This window comes from Stegodyphus dumicola, chromosome 6, assembly GCF_044657685.1.
Source record: "Stegodyphus dumicola isolate Sdum_Otavi_A_Nest chromosome 6, ASM4465768v1".
NCBI classification, from domain to species: domain Eukaryota; kingdom Metazoa; phylum Arthropoda; class Arachnida; order Araneae; family Eresidae; genus Stegodyphus; species Stegodyphus dumicola.
Genome location: NC_140773.1, coordinates 59,587,497 through 59,600,732, shown reverse-complemented (window position 1 = coordinate 59,600,732; position 13,236 = coordinate 59,587,497). Strand labels below are relative to the sequence as shown.

The 13,236-nt window shown below is 28.7% G+C and overlaps 1 protein-coding gene across 1 annotated transcript in view; it reads right to left on the bottom strand.

Moving 5' to 3' along the window:
• Nucleotides 1-13,004, bottom strand: part of LOC118182736 (receptor-type tyrosine-protein phosphatase mu-like) — a 108,817-nt gene extending 95,813 nt beyond the window's left edge. Inside the window, exon 1 of the mRNA XM_035352123.2 lies at nt 12,554-13,004. The gene's annotated coding sequence lies outside the window, so the exon portion shown is untranslated. The remainder of the gene's footprint in view (nt 1-12,553) is intronic.
• Between the last annotated feature and the right edge of the window lie 232 nt (nt 13,005-13,236).

Genomic DNA, 13,236 nt, shown 5'->3' with positions numbered 1-13,236 from the left:
TTTAACACAATATTAATTTTTTAAAGTTATCTGAAAAAAAATAAAAGCTAATCTCAGACAAAATTTTGAAAAATCTAACCCTAGAAAACTCAGTGAATTGATTAAGAAGAAAGGAAGTTTAACACAATATTAATTTTTTAAAGTTATCTGAAAAAAAATAAAAGCTAATCTCAGACAAAATTTTGAAAAATCTAACCCTAGAAAACTCAGTGAATTGATTAAGAAGAAAGGAAGTTTAACACAATATTAATTTTTTAAAGTTATCTGAAAAAAAATAAAAGCTAATCTCAGACAAAATTTTGAAAAATCTAACCCTAGAAAACTCAGTGAATTGATTAAGAAGAAAGGAAGTTTAACACAATATTAATTTTTTAAAGTTATCTGAAAAAATATGTTGCTGTGTCTCCATACTTTTTCGACAGCCACTTCCTAGTTTGTACATGAAAAGTGAATAATTTGATATTTATTTGGCTTTAAGATTTTTCGATTTGTTTACCCCTAAGTTATGGCTTATAAGAAAACTATTTCGTTTAATTATAATTTCGTTAATCAGAATTTGTTACTAGAATTTTTTAATTATTCTTTCAAAAACCATTTGAAAATTTCTTGTGCCTTACTAATTCTTGACGTAATGTGTTCCTACAGTAAATTTTATAATCTTAAAAGATTAACCTTGCATTAAAATGCTTTCAAAACAAAAAGCATTAAATTTAGAAACAAAATTAGAACTTAATGGAAGGACTACTGGTCATGAAAGTCGGAAGAAAAGTATCATTTTAGTAAAAGACACATCAAAAAAAATTTTTTTAAAGAAAAGAAACAATCAACTAAAGAGATTTCATTGTTTGAGCAATTAATATTTTCGAAGTTACTAAACAAAACTTTGATATAAAGACTACCTTTTTCTCCTTTTACTTATAATATCAGTTTTTTGTACTTTAAATATTATTCACTAACATGATTTGACAAATTTAAATATATAATTTCTTAAGATTATTTTTTGTTATATATTTCTTTGCGATTAATTTATAATTTCATTAATATGAAGTCATTAATAAACCGATATAGTGCAATTTTATTTCGGTATTTATTAACAGTTTGCAAGAGAAATTCTTTCAGGAGACTTAAATATGGTAATTTCACTACCCATAATTGCAACCAAAGATAGCCATTTTGCCTAAAACGGCCACTCCACAAAAGACCAAATTTCTCTAGAAACTATATCTTAGAGATGAAAATATCTAATTATAAAACGAGCATAAACATCTGACAGATACTAAAGAAGAACTATGTCAAACTTGTATTTATTTACACATAGACAATCATTCCGAGTCTAATTACAATAACTTCATTTAAAATGTTGATGTAAAGCGAGACATAGACTTAAAAAAGAGCAATACACATTGTTATACAGGAAAAAAATGATAACAGCAGAAAAAGAAATTTTGCATTTTTTAAAAATTACTAAATTACATAATATGCAAATAACTTATAAGGTTATTTTGATTACTGCAAATGATATTTTAATATTTTAAGCACTGCCTAAAGATGCATAAATTTAGCTATTTTTATAGTTCACTTATTAAGAAGTGCTTTGATATACTAACAATAATATACTAGCTCCCCCCCCTCATCCTTCTTTACGCTGCGTAAATCCTGTTTCCTGCCAATATTCGCTCTCCAAGTACGGGTCGTTGCGCATGGTTTTTGCCGGTGCCTGAAACAAAAGGTGGAAATCTTAACAAAAACTTTGTTTGAAGAGTAATATTTTAACAAACTTCCTGCTTTTTTGCATTTTTTCTTTAAAGCAAAGAACTGTTCAGCATACATAGTTATCATGGCGGAAATGGACGTTTTACAAGTATTACAAAACAAGTTATATAACAAAAATATAAAGGAAAATTCATAAAATTAAAATTTTGGGCTACCAACTCTGTTTTTATTGCTAAGTATAAATTGACAATGTTTTTTATATTTAAAATCATTACGTTTGTAATTTTACATAATTATTAAAAACTACATTTCAATGAAATAGATTAGTAACTAAAATTTCTGTATGTATACAGTATAATTTTATTATTTGAATAATTAGTATTAAATATTTTTAAAGGGTATTCTCGTTTAAGAACTCTCAAAAGAAAAAATAAATTACTTATTAAACTAAAATTAAATGTAGAACTCTGAAATTTTCGTTGTATATTTATTACCTTTTTAACATTTAATTATAAATTTTTATTTTCAGAAAGAGCAACATTCATTAATCCAAACCTTCAGATTGAGGCCCAGTACATATGAGAATGACCACGACTGAAAGGCTTGTGTTCAATTAAAAGAATCAAAGTATTTAGTACATAATAATCAGGTAGATCTTGTCGCCTGTCGCCATAGTTTGAACCAGCATCTTTCAAATAAAACCTCTTAAAAATGGCAGTAACCCCAGCCAAAAACTTTACCAATTTTTTCTGAATTAGAATCTTTTAAATAAAACTTCGTAAAAAAAAGATGGCATTAAAAAAAGGCGGGGGAGAACTACACAAATTTTTTCAAGTTTCATCCGCTAAAAAAATTGATTGCGTACAAAATTCAAATGAATAATTTTAACTGCAAAGTCATCATTTTCAGATATGAAAACACAAAAATTTCCCTTCTCGTATAGTTAGCTAGTTATAAAAGAAGAGACAAGCTGTAATATTTGCAACGTGAAATTACTCAGTACACTTTTTGATCAGTGCAAGTTTAATTTCAAAATTCAGTAAGTATCTGAAAATCAAAATATCAATACGCTAATGATTAAATCAACAGGCCGGGTCATTTTTAATATACATTTAGACCACAATGGATTCAGAGTGAGTGACATGGTGCATTTCTGTACTTACTAACGGGCTCCCAAGCTTCCTTATAAGGATATCTTTAAATAATTAATTAATTTAATAATTCAAGAATTAATACCTTCTAAACATGATACTGGCAAAGATAATGATATTTAGATGTTACATACTGGCCCAACATTTTCTACACTAGCTTTGAGTGTATTATATTTATATATATAGTATATATATATAGAGAGAGAGAGCTACGCGCAGCATAACTTTCATGTTTATGTTTATGTTCCATTCTGCGAGTCTGTATTTACTTATTTACTTTTATGAGAAGGCCGCCTAAGTTAATCAAATTCTGGTTCTTCTGTTCCCACACCATCATCTTATCATCACGATCTTCTATCGTTTTATAAATCCTCATGGCCTCGTCCAGTATGAGGAAATTATGTAAATTATGAGGCAAAATTAAGTTATTTTAAAATTTCATTTACTCTTATTAGTATTACTCGTATTTCCTGTTTAAATATTTTATGACTTCCTTTTAATAGATACACATATTTATTAATAAACAACCTTTTAAAAATTTAAGTAAAAGATTTAAATATTCTTTTTTGTGTCACTGGAAAATCACATATATCGCGTTAAGAATTAGTGCCATCTTTAAATAAAATAGTTTATATAGTTGATATCTAATGTGCATTCAAAGCCGTAAGTTTTAACTTGTATAATTGCTTCTAACGAAATAATTAGAATAGTTTGTTTTTACTGAGATCGAAAGTTTTATTATTAAAATTAATTTATTATTTTATAATTACTTTTTAATTACATCAATTAATTAATCAAACAACTATCAATAAATGTGCTTTTTAAAGTATAAATAATTTTAAAGTTTTAAGCGACCATGGATTAGTTTCACGCGTCCGTTTGAAGAAGCTGATCCGCCTAATCTTTTAGGGTAATTTTATAAGTATAATGATCTGTTATCTAGAGGGGGAGTTAAAAGAAACAACCTGTTGAGCAGCTGGAAGGTCTAGCATATGCATTCTCAAAACTAAGTAAACTAAATCTCTGTCTACGCAGTTTTTCACCTGTTCTCAATGTTCATATGAGAAATTAAAGAGATCTGAGAGAAAAGTTGGTTTGAAAGGTAGTTGTGTAAAACCAAAAATGTTTTCACCATTACATTAGAATTATATCGAAAATAATATCGTTATTGGTAAAGAATTATGTACTTCCGTCATATGACCTTGCAGAACTAAACTTAAATCTGTAATAATAAGAAAATTTCGACTATTCATTATCTCAGTTCAAATTATGATGATTATTTATGCAACACGGTTTCGATACATAATTATGCATATTTACAACTGCAAATCAAAAATATAATTTTAGATTCCTTTATTAAGAAAATAATATGTATTTATAGGGTTTGAAGGTAATTATGTCATTAAGTTCTCTCAAAACTATAATTTTCCTGCATGAGGCATGATTTTACTGAAATAACTGGTCAGAATTTCAAGGAAACGTCACCAGTTGTATGCCAGTATAGAATGACAAACTACTTCTGGCATCAAAGCTTAGGAACGACTTTTTATTTTATATAAAAAATATTCAGTTTGGGCGTCTGAAAAATTTTATATCTTTCTAAGAAACTATAATTCAATTATTTTTAAATAGGTAATTTTAATTGCACATTTTTTTCTAATTAAAAAAAATCAGCTATGCTAGTGATTTGTGTATCGATATAATACTGCAGGCAGTACATGTTACATTTAAGATATCTTAATACTTGGAACATAAAGTAGAAAAAGAAAATACAACATCAAGGACATCGAAAGTATAAAAATTCTAAGAACATTAAGCAGTTAGTTAAAGATATTGAGCTGAAAAATGTGTTATAGTTTCGGTACATTTTGATATTAGGTACCTGAATTCTTAAGCAATAATTAGGAATTATGTGATGTTGTAGAGTCATTAGATAATTTTGGAACAAGAGACGAGAAAAATGTGCAATGCTCTCGCCAGGACTCGACCCTGAACCTCTCGAATACGCGCCCAGTGTGATACCGTTACATCACGAATGCATGCGAAAAGGAGGGAGAAAATATCTTATATACTCCCCCTTTTAAAGGGCGACTGGGGATTAGTGGACCCAATCGCCAAACTGGTGAACAATCATCATCCACAACCTTTTAGTTCGGGCGCCACTGTAGAATTATTAGGGTTTTTTTTAAATAGGAAACAGGATAAATGAGCAATGCCTTAACTAAATGATAAATTATAAATGAGCAATGGGACTCGAACCTGGATCTCTCGAATACGCACCGAGTGTGCTAACCGTTACACCACAAAGGCATGCTAGAAGGAGGAAGAAATACTTTATAATGCTATATGAAATGAGTATTTTTCACATAGCATTATAAGTTACTACTAAAGATTCCTGCAATGTTTAAAGAAAAAAATGTGCAGATACTTTTATGTGCACATGCTGCACATACTTTTATACTTCTGAACTAACTAGTTCAAGCTTTCGTTAGCTTTTCTATAAATTTTCTGAAAAGGCAGGGAACCCACATTGCATGCAATCCTCTTAAAGATCCAAAGCGTATGTAATCTGTAAATAGTAGAGTTAATGATTGTTATTCGAAAACAGCAGGTTTATTGCTACAAAATCACACTTTAGCTTGTAGCATAGAATTGATATTATTTATTATACCAATGAAAACTGTGCGCCTTTTTTTTAAAGAACAACTCTCGAAATACTGTTATTGCAACTAACAGACTCTTGCAAACAAGCATCCTTCATTTCAAATCAAATTTATGAGAAAAAGTGTATGAGGAAACCAAAGTTTATGCAATTCTAAATTATTTATCTTCATCATTTATGCAAGTCTAAATCAGCCCACTCTTCCGTACTATAAAAATGCGTAACAGGCACGAAAGATTCAGTTTTTTTTTTTTTTTTTTTTTGTTTGTTTGTTTCTAGCTTTGGTCTAAAAATACTTTTTTTAAATCCAATGACGGGCGCTTGCCTATTCTGCATTGGCTACTGCTAAGGTTAGAATTGGTAGCTATTTTACGGTCTAAAAATATGCAACGGCCCTTTATTCCTTTTTCTTCTCTTTAAGTATTATAAATTCGTTGTTTGCCTTGTAATTGAAATATTTGTGTGTTCAGAATACATATGCTTCAATAATACACATGATAGATATACAAGTTGGGAGCAGGAATAATCAAACGAGACAGCAGAAATCACTCAACCATGATGCTAGCCGACAACATCTCAACATCACAATCCCGTTTCAGGTGATTAACTACTTAAAAGAGAAGAAAATAAAAAAGTAGTTGAGAAGAATTTGAGACGGAACCTCATGATTGCGTGATAAAAATTCGTTCGTTGGAGAACCGGTTCTGTAACGGCGCCTTATGTTGAGCTCATCCCTTCGAAACTTTAAATCAAAACAAGAAACCTTAATGAAAACTATGATGGACCTCAGAGATACATCCACCTGTTAACTTTGTTCTTTATTCTTGACTTTTAATTATTTAAACAATCGTTTGTTGCTGCATAATGAAAAAAAAAGGGGAAAGAAAAGGAAACAGTTCCAATATTTTTTATACAGTTTCGTCACAATGACATACATTAAACTTACAAATTGTCGGAGCATTTCATGAGCATTGAAAATGCAGCAAATAATATCTTTATGAAGTAATACGTTTTATTTCTAGTTTCCCAACTATGTGAATATCATTCTTATCTCTGTATAACTCACTCTTCGCATAAAATTAAAAAAAAAAAAAAAAAAAAAAACTCGCAACTAATTATTTACAAGTTTAATTCTAGGGTTCCTTTTAAATGTTTCTTGAAAATTGCGCTTTGTAACGATCCCCAAAATAATAGCAGCGTACTCATTTAAAACTAAATAAGCATCTCATCATATTTATTAATTTTGAAAATGCTTTGAAAAATGCTGAACTTTCTCAAGGTTATACCAAGTCTAGGAATATACTTCATTCAAAATCCCACTTTAACCTATGGTTCAAGTGCATTAAAAACAAATTTAAGATGATGGTGAATGAAGAGTAATTTAATTAACAGGAGAATATATAGAAAACTTATTCAAACCGTACTCCTTTCGAATTGAGTGACAGAAAATAATAAGAAAGTGACAACGAATAAAATCTAATTAAGTTTACGTAACTCAATTTTTTTTGTGTGTATTTACTTTATTCTTAAATTATTGGCATGGTACGTTCTTCAATAAGGTTAGCTATACTGCACGTGTTTTATAGACATAAAAAATATATCTAAATGGTTAAAACGCAGATTAAGATTTAATTAAATAATTTGATAAGATTTATTGTAAAATATCTTATTTTTTATGCTCGGATCTGATGTTAAGAAATAGCTTTCTGTCTACTTAACTTTCTTCTACGCTTTCATTCGGAAACACGGGGAAAAAAGATTACAAAATTATGCAAAATCTTAAGACATTCATCATAATACAAAAAAAGCTTGCAATTTCTAGTTGGCAAATAATAATCAGTCTTCAACATTTCATTTATCATAAACAAATTTAAAAAGACCATCATCAGCTGAGTAATAAAATAGCTGAATACTGGTAGATCGACCTGAATTCAAATCCTGATGAACGAGCTGCCTGCTTGAGAATTTTCGTGGTTTTCCCAAGAGTAACGAAATATGAGTCAGTTTCCCTTAGAAAGTCCTCCATGAATGCATCCCTTTTTCTAGGCTTATTGCTCTCGACTGCTTTGCCATAATCTGAATAATTCAATACATAATTCACAGAATATAAATTAACTCTTCAGTACACGTGCTTGGTATCTCAATGGGAACAACAAAAAATATCGAATGATTAAGGATGTGTAGAAAAATATTTTTATTATCCCATACAATATGCAACTTTTTATCATTACTAATTATAGAAAAAAAGCAATCCTATATAATCTATGAATTCATATATATAATTTCTGAACGAAACTCTTAAGTAAGAAATGAAAAACAACCGAAAAAGGAATTATCAGGAAGTTACTGAACCATGAACGTTTTGATTCTGACTTAAGCTCCAGGCGTAATCCGGTCATGTTTTACCATACTCAGATTTATCGAATTAGTTTTGCTTCCGACATATTTTGTTGGCTGCTTACAAGGTATTATTTTCGATTTCTAAATCGAATTTCATTTCATACCTGAACAGAGCTGCGATTTAAATTTCACTCTTAAGAGTTAACCCGGAAATTTTACAGAATCATGCGGTCTAATGATAGATGATTTCGAGCTAGCATAGTTTTGGAAATAATGATATCATTTCTCTAAGCCAGAAAAATTAGGAACATTTTTATAGAATATTCTGACTGCATATTACTTGCCTAACTTAGGTAATAAAATAATAAAAACTTCAGAAATTTCATGAACTTCGTAAAATTTAATCCTAACAAAATAATAATTTTTTGCTTCTTTATGTTAATTATTAACTGAACTTCTTCATTGTTTTACTATTAATACATGATAATAATATTATATCTAATGAAATATTTCAAGCAAATAATTTCAGTTTATGTTTATTTAAGTTTTAAATTTGTTATGCAGAATACAAATTTTTTAAAAAAGTAAAAGCAAATACTTAGGAAAAATACGGAAAAAAGTGCAAAATGTTCTCTGAGTTAGTCCTTAAAGAATTTGTTGACAAATATACATACATTTAGCATCAAGTTAACAGTGAAAGAAAAATTAATTTCATTCACAAGAGAAGTTCTCTTCTGTCCCAGTATTCCTGTGTTTCATCACTTCTTTTTTCTGTAAACCTATTTTACCAATACACTGTTATCTCAGCAGACTATTATAATAAAATCCTAAACACCAGTAAAAGCCTCGAAACTTTGAATGAAATGCATCGTAATTGCAAACAAAAGAACCAAATACTTTTTATGAATGTAGTATTGAATGGGTGGATTAATTATTGACACGTTTATATTTCTCTTATTACGAATTTAAAACATGTTTTATTGAGTAATAATAGCGGAACTGTTCGAACGCCATAAGCTTACCCCCGAGGTGTACGTTCTTTATTAGTTAAAATAATAATCTTCATTGTTTCTTCACTGAGATATACAATTTTGAATTAAGAATGGACGTGTTACTGTGAAAAACATATAAAAAATTACAGTGACATAGAATTCATTTTCAGTGAATTAATAAATAAATCTGAATCCGATAAAACAAATGAATAACTGGTAAATATTTCCGAAATGTATTTGAGTTAAAACATATTTTCCGAAGGATTCCGAAGTTTTCCATTGTCGTAAATTCAAATTCATTAACAAGGGCCTTGACTGAGATTACATAAAATGATTAAGCGAATAGATAAAAATTATGCAGTGAAAGTTGACGTAATTTTTAATGGCTACTTCTTACATTGTCAAACATGCACACATTATAAATTATTGCATTGTTGTCAATTGAACTATATTAAAGCGATATTTAAATATTTTAATAAAATACAAATGAAATGAGATAAGATTCAACAAATTCTAGGTATCCTTCATTGACTAAAATATAATTTTGAAAAGCCTATTTAAACAACAGCATTGTTATGCATATTTACAGTTCGTTTCCGAACGGACGGATGTACTGCAGACTATTGATTACTGAACGGAGTAGTGCTGGGGGACCAACCCCAAATAGTAATTAATCTGATAGCAGTTTAAAAAAAGTAGAAAAGAGAAATAACCTGTATTGTAATTAACGGGAAAATCAGGAATATACTGTTTACATTTTATCTGTATTATCAAGCTGTTTAACCTGTAGAATAAGTCCATTTGGTTATGTAAATTAAATTAGCAATTCTGATCGGTATTGTGATCAGCAATGCTAGCTGCCGTATCGTTTAGCTCGGAACGAATTTCAGAGTAAATTAGGATATTTCTAAGTGTATAGTGTCTTTGTGGCATGGAGGCACTAAAAATACATGGTCAGCTGTAAGTCCTATCGAATGGTTTGGTGGCAAGATAAGACGGGTGGAAGATTCCAAGATCTGTCCCCAGAGGGATTCTTCTTTATAATTGGGACAGAGCAAGGAAAACATATTGTCACATATGGGTGCCCAAGACCCATGCAAACGACAGGCCCTATCCTGAGTTCCTAGCCACGATACAATTACTCTCAGATAAGTGAGAGAAGTCGTAACAACAAATCAGTAATCAAAGAAGCAAGAACAAACTTCAAAACAGAAACAGCAATTTTTTTAAAAAATATTATTCTTAAAAATTTATAGAATGGAATTCTTATATGTCTATGAACTTACTTTTACGATTTAGCAATTTACTTTTAACTGATTTAACAACATATATATGAAATAAATAAAGCATAAGCTATTAAGTAGGTAAATTAATTTTAAATCATTCAGTTTCTTTAGCATCTACAGTTGTCATCTGAAACATGAATTAAAATCTTTTCTCTAACCAAATAGCAACTTTGAGAGAAATGGCTATTTATAAGGTAGCGTCGAAATTAAATTTAAGGTAAATATTTAGGGAAAGCATCACAATAGCAGGCAACGTAGCAACGTAATATAATACAGTGGAACCTTAAGAGTTTTGCAGACATTTAAAAAAATTGGATACAGCATATTTTTAACATAGTCTTTAAAATGAAAGCTAAAGCGTTATAGTACTCTTATAGTATCTGATATGTTTTTGTAACTCGATATATCGTTTTATAGTATGTAAAAAATTTAAACTTTCTTGTAACATTTAAAGGGAGCTTACGGCATGTAGAGCTGAGACTTCAATTAAACATCAGTTAAACTTAATACAAACTACGTTACAACGATAAATTCCCTCATTAGCATGTATAATTAGGTAGGAAAAGTAATATGCTGGGGATAATCAAAGATTTTTTACCTGCATGATGTAAAATGGCACATAAAACAAAAATTTTTATACATGTAAACAAAACTAAATTCGAACAAAAGAGGAGTGTTGTTAAACACTCTTGAAACAATGATTTGTATAGAGAAGGATTTGAAAATTTTGCCTTATCAAAGGAGATGAATACAATAACGCTCTTTAGCAAATTTTTATATTATTTATTGTTATAAATAAAACAATATATAATATAAAATGTGTAATAAAACAGAAGCTGCATCTATTTCTACAAGAAAATAATTATGCTATATTAGTCTTGTTTGAAGTTTAACAAGACCTTTGGTCATGTTCTAAGCTAATTCATTAAAAATTACAACAGTCTGAATGTTTCGTAAGAATTTATCCGTGACAAAAAGAAGCAGAAGCAGTAAGAAGCAGTACTGTAGTGAACAGTAAAATGTATGGTAAATTTTCAGACTTCAGTTCGTTTTCCTGTTAGTTAAAACTGAACTCGTGATGATGCAGTTTCAAATATTAAATCGTTACCTCGCCTTATATCTTTCTAACAGACTTAGTAATTTATATTTAAAAATAAAATCTAGTTTAAAATAGTGTTTATATACTTTGTATGAAAGTCTTATCAATGAGATAATTCAAATTGTAATAATTTTATAAAGTAAATACATTTATAGGTGATATAGCATTTACATGATACAAGCGTTTAAACTTTTCTGAGTTAAACGCTTCATATTCATTCTTTTTAGAATATTATGATTTAAATCTTAATTGTTTAATTTTTTTAAATATCTGCTTGAATATATATATAAGTTAAATTAAACGAAAAGTGTTTGAAATTTTGATTAGTAAATTTTTAATATAAAAATATAAAATATATATATATATTTGATTAGTAAATTTTTAATATAAAAATATAAATTTTATATTTTTAATATAAAAATATTTATATATATAATATAAAAATATAATATATTTTTAATATAAAAATATAAAAATTTATCATTTTTTGTAGATATATTTATCTATAAAAAATGTTATAGAATTTTCTGATGGGTACATTGCACGTATAATTTAATTGGAGAAGCAATATTTGTATGGTTCTTATTAAAATATTACTAATACTCTCCTATTGAAACTTATGAAATTATTTTCCGTTAGATAATTTTTTGCACAGTTTTAAATTATTTGGTTTAGATACAAAGCAAATAAATAATAAATATAATAGATATGCATATCAGGAAATTATTGAAATTAGGAAAGGGAAAGATAAATTTAAAACAGAAAATTTGTTAAAATATTTTAATAAATTCTAGATACCAGATCCCAACAACTATTTTAATTGCGATGGAAATCTCATGTATTATGAAATTCTCCTAAACTTTTAACCATGTATATGGTTACATAATTTATGGTTATACGTATATGGTTATATATATATATATATATGGTTTATAATTTATGTATATGGTTATAAAATTTTAATATCAAAAGTAAATCATTTCGTTGAATATCCTAATACATGTTTTAATTATATTTTGTTCTTTTCAATGACTAGAGGAAAGGACTTTTCTGCAGTCAATACATGCAACACAAGCCTTCTGATCTACAAACTAAGCAAAGTACTACTTCAGATCCCACGAAACCATTCTCAATTTTAAATTAATCTAAAGTTGAGTTTTCCTTAATTTTAAAACTTTCTGACACTTTCGATGATATCAGAAGGTACATTTCGATCAGCAAAATTAAAGTAACTGTATAATGATTTGTTAAATATTCTATAATTGTAAAATAAATGTTTTTACAGTAGGAAGTTTTGTTATAATACTTACTTATTGATAGTATGCGAAATTCCTGCTAAATCTGTATCGAAATACTTGAACTATAATCCTTGAAAAAACAAGGAAATTGCAGAAAACAGTCACGTCCAATGCAGTTTGTTATTGTGCTACATCCTGGGAGATGCTACTTTTTACTGCTTCCAGCACTGAAAATTTTTGCTTCATTAAAAATAATTCCACCATTAGGAAGTTCATCCAGAAAACAAAGTGTGAAAAAAAGAATTAACACGGCGAACTTGGAAACAATACGGTGACGCGCAGGACACCACACCTCATGTTTTTCATGATTTAATAATCTGATCACCTTTTTCCCAAAACAAACCAGGTCAGTATACTATGGAAGAGTAGACACATGAAAAACTGGAGTTAGGAATTCATTATTTCTGTGTACGTATCCCAGTGTTTACTCTTTTCAACCTGCAATGTTTGGAATCGAGATTCAAAATGGGAGGCGCATGCGCACGATAAGGCTAGACACGTGGTTTAAGCGACACGCACTACCTGTAGGTTGAATCAACGCCTACGTCATGTGACCGTCATTTTTTTTATTAGCATTCAAAGGGAGTATATACAAACGTCAAAATGTATTGCTCTACTAGGAAGCTAAAAATACGCTTACTCTGTGCACGTAAATTCCACGTACAATTTTCTTTTTGTTTGTAATTTACTAGGAA